The sequence below is a fragment of the Lytechinus pictus genome, unplaced genomic scaffold, assembly GCF_037042905.1.
Source record: "Lytechinus pictus isolate F3 Inbred unplaced genomic scaffold, Lp3.0 scaffold_20, whole genome shotgun sequence".
In the NCBI taxonomy this organism is placed as follows: Eukaryota; Metazoa; Echinodermata; class Echinoidea; order Temnopleuroida; family Toxopneustidae; genus Lytechinus; species Lytechinus pictus.
This window is the reverse complement of record NW_026974141.1, coordinates 4941270-4951811: the sequence shown is the minus strand read 5'-3', so window position 1 is coordinate 4951811 and position 10542 is coordinate 4941270. Positions and strand designations below refer to the sequence as shown.

Below are 10542 nucleotides of genomic sequence, written 5' to 3'. Positions count from 1 at the left end.
ATCGTTAGTTTAGATCTAGACCTAGGCCTAATTTAGATACATGAATGCTGTCGCACAGCACCGAGTCTCGTTGGACTAGATCTATACTTTCTTACAAATAGATATAGACCTAGTCACCTAGTGCATGAGATTATGAAATTATGTTAAAATCAAATGAAATAAGATTCGGAAATAAAAAGATCCAGATTTTCATTTCTTTTGGGGGGGCAGACATGTGAAAAATTTTAGAGAAACCTAAAATTCAGAAAGCGAGGGCCAGAAGCGACCAATATTACCTAGGGCCGTTTTGTGCATTTTCTAAAGTAAAATTGAAGGATGTCATGCAATTCTCTTTTTGATGAAGGTTTCATATTTCAGCTCTTACCCAAACCCCTCCCCCTATACATACGGCCATGAAAAAGATCACTTCTTATTATTGTTCTCTCTTTTCTTTCACAAACAGGTTGAGTATGAAGAACAAGAAAAACAGTAGAGGTCTACCTATATGGTACAAGATGATGATCATAAGTGCATGCATCATTTTGCAGATTCTCATCCAGGTATAAAACTTAAACTAACCCATACAAAATTACAGATACATTACATGCATTGAATGTTAACCATGTTTACATTAAATAAAAATAATCCGAGCCACAAAGAGGTAGGATCTGTAATGAATATACACTTCTTAAATATACAGGCTTTGGAGTCTAAAATAGAACCAATGCCAAAAGTTATGTACCTTGGGCAAATTTATAAAATACCGGTAAGGTCATGTCCTTGATCTACTAGTAATTAAATGGCCTTTTTATTTCCTATTTGTTTATAAACAAAGTAATATTTATTTTTCATATTTTACAAAATTCATTTTATTCATTATTTAGTTTGATATTCATATTTCATATTTGTAGATTTACGATTTTTTTAAAATCTTGTTATTTTACATTTTGTCCAATAGGATGATGCAGTTTTACAATTTCCATGGAGGTGATTGATGATGATAAATAATTGGTGAAGTAGGCCTAATAGAACAGCGACTAGACCACAAAGAGAAATACAACCTACAGCAGTTGTATGAGTGAGTTAATTAGTGAATATTTTTAATAATGGAGGTTGTTCATATTTTTTTTTGCAACAAATAGACCTGCCTTTGAAAAAACCCATTTTAATTTTGTTTTTAGATTATAGTTAGTGTCGTTTTTAATCACAGATCAATATATTCTGTGCAACAAAACATATCAACTTTAATTCTGACTATTTATATAATTTACATATGTTGATTCATATATTCATATTTATGAGAAATCTCTGTCATTTTTTCATAGAGTACATGTAGTTATAATGGAGAGTGGTATGTAAACTATATAGAACAGGTATAAGTGATATGCTTTATAGAAGTACAAGTTTATAATTACCGGTAGTAGAAGTAAGATTTCCTGTTATGTGTTGAAGAAACATATATATGTATAGTTTCACTTTTCTTAAAACATTTATGTTTTATAAATCACGACAATTTTAATTTAGATTCATTGAATTTCTTTCTCTATTTTTTCAATCTGCAGGACTGGTGTAACAGATGTTTTCATTCAAGAAATCCAACAATTCAACATTGAAGAGTCTGACTTAGGAACCATTTGATGAAGATGGAAAAGGTTTTTTTTTCCAAGTCCAATTTAAAAAAAATATATATATTATCACAACCCCAAATTCATGACGTATAAAATATCTTGTTGATTTTCATTAAAACTGGTTGCAAAAGGAGAAGCTATAAACATACAAATAGGAGCGGCGGAGTGAAGTTGAAAGTGGGGGGGGGGGGGCATAGGGAAAATGCTGTATTACGTGAAATTTTTAAGAAGTTGCGAGCGAGCAAAATTTTGACATTTTAAAAAAGAAAATCTAAAATATTCAGAATGATATATTTCACCCTTTTCTTTCCTTTTCTCTTTTTTTTTCTTGGTCGTGATTTTTTTTTTTTTGGGGGGGGGGCAAGAGTCCTTCAAGCCCCCCTCCATCTGTACGAAACTGCTTATATACCCCCACTCATGAATTATTAAACTTAATGCGCAAAGGATTTCCTTCATAAGTATATTATCGAAATGAGAATATTGTTTTCTTGTTTCAAAGGGCAATCATCATGGTGACCATAAAACGGGTCCTTCTCATGTGAAAGGGGCAAAGAACAAGTTCTTTAGGAGCACTTTTCTTGGGTAAAAGGGGGCAGTGATTCGAGAAAGGGCACTTACAAGAAGGCGAGGGGGCACTCTTTAACACATGAAACAGGCCCTCAGATGAAAGGGCACAGAACACGTTCCGGGGGGGGGGGCATTTTTGGGTTAAAAAATTGCATACAAGGAAGAGCACTTGGTAACACCTAAAACAGGTTCTCGTCAGGTGAAAGGGACACAGTACACGTTCGTGAGGGGGCATTTTTCTTGCATAAAAAGGCACTTTTCAGTGCTTCAAGAAGTAGGGGGAACTGTGCCCCCCCCCCCTCCCCAGGATCGCTGCCCCAGCATACAAAAAACAATTCTTTTGGTTCAAAGTATTAACATACGCTTAAGAAAAAGGTAAAGCTTAATCCTCTAATAATGTGATATTTTTTATGGCTAATTAATAAAATTCACCACTAACCAGAGAATTCCTTTATGTCTTTCATTTGTGTTCATATAGTATTTGTACAGAGCTAAAATTAAAGGGATTTGGAATTGGCAAAATTCAAAATGAGATGAAGATCGAGAGAGGGAAAGAGTGATGAGAAGTGGGTTGAAAAGAGATGAGAAAGAAATGGAGGGGCACATATGAAGAGATAATTTAGAGGGGGTGGTAAGAGAGCTAGAATGTGGGAAGTAGGAACAAAAGGGGTGGAAGAGAAATAAGACGAGATTTATGGAAACCAGGAGACAGATAACAAGTGGGAAAAGAAGAAGGAAATATATGAAGAGTTTAGTTGCAAAAGGGGTTAGGACCATTCCGAGAAAAAACATGTTTTTATTCTCACTTATTGCAATATTCTCATGAGAAACTAAATTGTCATGATGAACTACTCTATCATGTTAACATAAAATTGGGTATAAAAGAAATATACCTGCCTTCAATTTTTTTCTATATACTTTAAAAAAAAAACATTGTGTACCTAACCCCTTTTGCAAGTAAATTGAAGTGAATCCAATCTCTTTTGATGAAAAAAGTGATTTTTTTTTGCCACTTCCATTCACGTTTTCATTTTAATTTCAAATTTTCTTTGGTATCATCAGAGTGACTGAAAATTTAGAGGTTTAGAGACAGAAAACAATAAAATATATGAAAAATTGACCTAACCCCTTTTGACAAATGAGTTCTTCAGAAGAGTTTAGTTGCAAAAGGGGTTAGGTCCACTCCAAGAAAATAATTCTTTTTTAATTCTCCCATATTGCAATATTCTTATGCGAAACTGAATTTTCATGATACCCTACCGTGAGAACACGAAATTGGGTATAAAAGATATCTACTTGTCTTCATATTTTTAAAGATATCATTTTCCAAAAAAAGTCTGTGTGGAGCTAACCCCTTTTGCAACTAAACTGAAATGGACCTAACCCCTTTTGAAACAAGTGGAATGCCTCTGGCCGTCTCACCTGCATCACGCGATTCAATATAGCAGCAGTGCTGATTTTGAAAACTAATATAACTCGCACAAGATGTTCAGTGATACTTGGTTACTCTTATTTCCACGTTTTATGAACTAGACCAATACACTTATAGAGATATGATGGCAATTCAACAAATACCCCCAACGTGGCCAAAGTTCTTTGACCTTACACGACCTTTGACCTTGATCATGTGACCTGAAACTCGCACAGGATGTTCAGTGATACTTGATTACTATTATGTCCAAGTTTTATGAACTAGACCAACGCACTTTCAAATTTATGGCTGTAATTCAACAAATACCCCAATTTGGCCAAAGTTCATTGACCCTAAATGACCTTTGACCTTGATCATGTGACCTGAAACTTGCACAGGATGTTCAGTAATACTTGATTACTATTATGTCCAAGTTTCATGAATCAGATCCATAAACTTTCAAAGTTATGATGGTAATTCAACAGATACCCCCAATTCGGCCAAAGTTCATTGACCCTAAATGACCTTTGACCTTGGTCATGTGATGTGAAACTCATGCAGGATGTTCAGTGATACTTGATTAACCTTATGTATAAGTTTCATGAACTAGGTCCATATATTTTCTAAGTTATGATGACATTTCAAAAACTTAACCTTAGGTTAAGATTTTGATGTTGATTCCCCCAACATGGTCTAAGTTCATTGACCCTAAATGACCTTTGACCTTGGTCATGTGACATGAAACTCAGGCAGGATGTTCAGTAATACTTGATTAACCTTATGGCCAAGTTTCATGAACTAGGTCCATATACTTTCTAAGTTATGCTGTCATTTCAAAAACTTAACCTCAGGTTAAGATTTGGTGTTGACGCCGCCGCCGCCGTCGCCGTCGCCGCCGCCGTCGGAAAAGCGGCGCCTATAGTCTCACTCTGCTATGCAGGTGAGACAAAAAAGGTTATTTTTCTTTGCCATATTAGTTCACTTTTTAATAGGAATTTCAACTTTTCTATGGTATCATCTTATATAGCTACTAAAAATCTTTACATTAGGACATAAGAATCAAGTTTGATGAAAAATGGACCTAATTAACCCCTTTTGAAAATGAGCTCTACATATGTAGGAGAAAGGCGGCAGAAAATAATTTTGAGTGGGAAAATGATTAAATGAGAAAAAAAACAGAGTAAGAAATGCTGGAGAATAAAGGGGACAGGAAACGTATTAAACATGATAAATTGGGGCCCGTTTCATCATGAGTTACAAGTATGGTAATTACGATTTAGGGATGGCAAAAGCACAAGAGACCTCTTTACCTAATCACGACTCTATCTACCCTTTTCATCTTCCCTTTTGGAATTAGCAAAGGCCTATAAGACGCAAGACAAACAATGCTTTGTTTATAAGTGATATCGCTTGTGATATCGATACTTTATAGAGCGCAACGTATCGTCTCAGATTTGCGCTTGCTTGATTCGCTGAATCCTTCGCGTCACGAGCGCGTAACAAAATGAATACATTAATGAATTTGCCAAGTTGACCTATGTCATTGCGCTGATGTGCGTATTGTCTAATACACGTACAAAACCACAGTTGACGAGGGAGCATCGTACGAAATTAATATTAATGAGGGCTTATTTTAGCTTCTAATGGATTAAACAAAATGGCGGTAGCTTCGGGGGCTTGATAAATACGCGTCATCCTCTTGGGCTACGCGGACATCAATCTGTCTCCAGTGCACTCTTTATGACGTAACAAAGAAAAATAATGGCTGACATATCTCATGATGCTACAGATGGAGTGGATACTTCTCAGACACAGAACTCACAAGGAAACTGCCCAATATGCGATGAACCTCAAGACGAATACATGATAAAGTGTAACCACAAGAAATGTCAACTAAGGTATCATTTGGCATGTAAAAATCTTCCAGCATACATGTTATCATATTGTACAGAATCACTAAAAAAATAAAATAGCAAAAACTTACGTAACAAACAAATTGTGACGTCATAATGCACCGTTTTTGGTAGCGTCGTTTAGTTAGTAATTTCTGTTGTGACGTAGCACTGGTCATGGATACTCCTGGTCAGAAACCATTAGCAACGCGCCTAAATTGCGTAATAAATAAAATGCGCGTTCCATTTCTTGCCCCAAAAAGTTACTTTCCATAACGAAAATTATCATTGATTCAGATAAAGATTTGTTGTTCACAGTGCCAACGTTACTGTTATCTGGGCCCTGTTGCAAAAAAATTTATGTCATAATGACATAAATTTTGATCATGACATAAAATCATGCATAGCTTATGCTGTTGACATAAATTTCGTTGCATAAAAATATTTATGTATTGTTTTAGCTTATGACGCGAATTAATCATCATTACATAAACTGAATAGTCACGAACGAGCCTGTTGACATAAACTTGGCAAAAGGTGTCATTTTACAGCCGCAGCAAGTCCTTGCGAAAAAGGGTCTTCGGCTTCCCATTTTGACGGGAAAGAGGCATATTTTGGTATGTATCAAATTTTCATTGTTATATATCATAGATAATAAATATATCTCACGTTCTGACCCAAGTTCAAAGTTTTTAAGTATGAAGTGATCTTTTAAATGAATTATTATCACCGTCAACTTATGCAATGATTGCTTGGAATATACTCCGGCTGCTTTTAGCAGTACAACGCCGGTAGTGCTAGCCGGAGGTTCCGGCGTCTGACACAGACACATAATGCATGGAATCCACACCGTCAGAAAACAGTTTTAATCTTCACGACATTGGACATTGATTTTTAAGGTTCCGGTGTCGGATGAACATGAATAATGCTTGGAATGAACACCGACAGAAAACAATTTTATTAATCTTCACGACATTGGACATTGATTTTAAGGTTTTTTTTTAAGGCACCCCGGGCCCGCCCTTCTGTTCTGGATATTCTTAACATTAAATTTAAAATAATCTAGTGAGTACCAGTGTTTCTAGTTCTAGAGTCTAAATTCTAACGTTAACAAGTTAGATCTAGTATAGGCCTAGATAAGACTAGACTTGTCACTAGATCCTCTACTAGTTAGGGCCTGGCCTAGAGTCTATTCAGCTCTGTCTCTCGGTCACTGACCATCAGAGCCAGGCCCTAGAGCTAGAGTCACTTCCTAGGGCCTGGCCCTAAAGTTAACTAGTCTAAGTCTAAGTTAGGGCCTAGCCCAGGTCTAATAATTAAGTTAGTTAGGCTATGATATGAGCATATGTTAGGGAAAAAAAATAGGATAGAGTCTAGGCATGGCCTGCCTCAAGCGCCGGTTCGTATAGGCTCCAATACACTTCACTACCGCTACGATCCACTCGGATAGGTGGAGCAGGGGGTAGCGGTAGTGAAGTGTTAGAGCCTATACGAACCCTCGCCTGAGGTAGGCAGGGCCAGGCCCAAGCTATACTAGCTTGGCCCCTTTTAAGTTCTAGTCTAGATTTACAGTAGTCAGTAGATCTATTCTGATCTAGTTTTCTATCTAGGGTCTAAGTTAGACTTAGACTAGACCTCCCAGGTCTAAAACTAGATCTAAGAAATTCTAACTAAGTTAAATTTGTCTTGGTTAGCTGAGCTGGCCCTACCATTGTATTACTAATACTACTTTACTAGATCTAGGCCTACCCTGGTTTGTGCCTTGGACTTGGTCGTGGCCAGGGAATGAGGTACTCAGGTAGTGCAGCCCTGCCCCTGGACTGGGTCTGGCTTGGGCCCCTCCATTCATGCTTTTATTATAGATCAAAATCGAGACCTAATTCGGGACCTAGTCTAGTACTTTCAATAGCAATACAAGAGATGTAGAATAGATCTAGCTCAGGCAGAACGAGCGAGCTTGTATTTTGTAATTTATTTGTCTATTTTAGGGACCAACATTGAAACTGTCTTTACATTTTTTAAATTTATTTATTTTCTTTTTTTTTTTTTTGGGGGGGGGGGGGTCGCTCTCCATTAAGAAAAAAAAAACCCGAAGTTATTGGTGTGTAATAAAGGTGATAAAATCATTTAGAAAATCGTGGGTCACCCTCTGTGTTAACGAAGACTGGAGACTACTGAACAGGAAGGGAAAGAAGGGGGAAATAGAAAAAAAAAATTGCACACTGAACTAATTAAGTTTAACACTGAACTGAAAAGCCATGTAACTTCACGAAAAAATTGTCTGATGAGACTGATGACTACATTGTATGTTAATATCTAATAAAGATATTAAAGTACATCTTTGATGGATATTTTAGACTCTTCCAATTTTTTAACAAAAACAATAAGTTGAACATGCAGTCAACAAAAAATGGATATATGTATCCTTTGTGTTTTCTGATTTGAATATATTCTCTGAGAGCTGGCCGCTGCCCTGTAGACAAGCTATCTGTTTGATAAGTTTAATATACTTGTGAGGATAAAGCGCACATTTTAGTTCTTTGATATGTTTTACAGGTTAAAAACCTTATCAAATGCCTTTTCTATTAATTTTCAAACCAGTGCACAAATAATATGCTTGGAGAAAAGACATTTCCATTACCCGGTACCGGTAACTACAGGATTTGGTTTCTGATCTGTGGATAAAAATAACCGTGATAATTGAAATTCTCTTGGTGATTGTTATCAAGAATTTTTCATACTATATTTTGTTCCTTTTACCTATTTATTGTAAAGAGGATTTTTTTAGATCAATTATTAAAGGGGTGCTTCAAAAAAAAAAAACCTTGGCAATTGGAGGTAAGGAAAATCCCAAATTTTTGTATAAATAATAGAATTATAGGGCCTACATTTTTCTTATTTATCAAAACCTATCTTTATTAGAAGAATTCATATATTGCGTGTGTTAATCATTTTTCTAATATGTTTTTCGAACATTTAAAAAAAAAAATTTGAAGCCTAAATGAAACACTTGTACTCTCCTTGTAATATTGCACCCTAAGTGATAAAAGGTGCAAAATTGACCTTTTTCTTATTGTTCGCACCCAGAAATGTTCGTTTGCACAATAAAAGGGGTAACATTTTACGTTTTAAGGTGCATAATACTTAAACATTAAAAAATGTTCAATTTTGAAAACCTTATTACATGGTTCAAATCTGTGCCCTATATGGTGCTTAACATAGCTTATGCTACACCCATAAAGGTGCATACATGAGCATAATTGCTCTAATTAGCACCCCTTATTGTATCAACCCCTATGGTTCAAATTTGAACCCCGATTTTTAGTGTGTTCATTAAACAATTTCAAGGTTGAATGACTAGACCTTATTTGCCTTTGATGTGTATTTACAATGCACTCATGGATATAATTCATTTTTACACAGTTCTGATAATAGCCAGTGAAACTGTACCAACACCCCTGTCAAATATATTTAACAAAATCTGTAATAATAAAACTATTTTTTAAAGAAGCTTAGGGACTTCAGTTGTTGTTTATACAAATTGCAAATATGAATTCATTCTCTTCTGTTACTATGAAAAATTTGGTATTCACTTGTCTAACAGGTGAACCACACAAATGGTGAGAAGAGGTAGAAAGAGAGAGGGGACAGCAACTGGAAGGAGATGGAAGTCCAGACACTCTGCCACTGTGTGCCATTGAACAAGAAATCTCTCTTTGGATTAGGGGGTCAAGCTAGTATGAAGGTAAGTTTTTATATAAAGTTGTGTTTATTGAACATTCTACTTGTAAATACAAGTATACTGTTTGGTAATATTTATTTTTTATTTATTTTACTCTTAAGAGTGTTGTAAATGTGATGTACTGTTATATCAATTTTCAAATATGAATCTCTTTTTACAATTCATCCACATCTTGTAATAAATTCATCTTAAATTTACTCACAAAAATGGATATCAATCTCGTGAATTTTTATAGAAACTAAAGTTTCAATTGACAACTGAGCCCTCTCAATATTTAAATCAATGACAATATAATTATGGAATGCATTCTCAAAAATATGTAAGAGCAAGAACAATGTAACTCTTTAAAATGAAAACAAAATCTAGGTAGACTATTGGATCCATACTATTGTAACAATTATTTTCCACTTTACTTTTGCAAGAGATTCAGATTCAGTTGATTTATATTTTTTATTAGATTCTCAACAGAGACAAACAATTTGAGCTTATAAGCTTAAGCACAATATAAGTGCATTCAAGAATAAGATAGTGGTAGTAGTAGAAGGGACAGGTGGGAAGTTGGTAACGTAAACATGACCTTGACCTCAATTTTGTGTTCTTGTATTTTTCCCCCCATTCCTTGTTCTTCCCCTCTTTTGAAGTTCTCCTATATACTTCCCCCATTACTAGAGGTGAGTCGCCTACCCTGCACCCTTGCCCTCCTTCAGTAACACCACACATGAACATTTTCTCCAATGATTTGATTGAAATGAAAATATTCTGACTACAATATAAGCGTATCAAAGGTAATATTCGGAGACTATTAACCCATTTTTTATTTCACATTATTTTGGGTTTTTTTTAATTTAAACCTGTGATTGCAATCTCAAAAGGCTCTTTCATAATCTTTCAGAGACATGTACATGTATGTGAACACTGTTATTATCAAGTTGAGTTGCTAAAGTTGTTTGCATTGATTCTTCTTATTTCAGATTGTTCAAGAGTCAAGACTGTTGAAGACATGACGTCATGGACCTGGTTGCACCTGACAACCGCGTAGCCAGGATTTCATTTTGGAGGGGGCGGTAAATGCACTTACACTTACAGAGCGCGCGAAGCGCGCTCCCTAGGGGGTGGGTGCAGGGAGGGGTAGTTTCCCCCTCCCGCGCGAAGCTTTCGGTGTTTCATAAATGGAAATAAAAAGGAGCCGCCTCCCTTGTCTCTAGTACCTATATCAGCTCCAATTCATTTGAATATATTGTGATTTTGAACCTTGTTTTCAAAAGTGATTGTAAAACGAACAAAAAAGGGATAAAATGGAGGAAATTGAAATAATATTAACCC

The 10542-nt window shown here is 35.6% G+C and overlaps 2 long non-coding RNA genes across 2 annotated transcripts; both read left to right on the top strand.

Moving 5' to 3' along the window:
- The first annotated feature begins 200 nt into the window (after positions 1 to 200).
- On the top strand, positions 201 to 3094 carry LOC129274511 (uncharacterized). Its single transcript, XR_010296775.1, has 3 exons — positions 201 to 539; positions 938 to 1057; positions 1542 to 3094. It is a non-coding gene; the product is annotated as an uncharacterized LOC129274511 (long non-coding RNA).
- A 2922-nt stretch (positions 3095 to 6016) lies between these two features.
- LOC135157774 (uncharacterized) lies at positions 6017 to 10249 on the top strand. The gene is made up of 3 exons (XR_010296747.1): positions 6017 to 6094; positions 9082 to 9222; positions 10191 to 10249. It is a non-coding gene; the product is annotated as an uncharacterized LOC135157774 (long non-coding RNA).
- Positions 10250 to 10542: the final 293 nt, after the last annotated feature.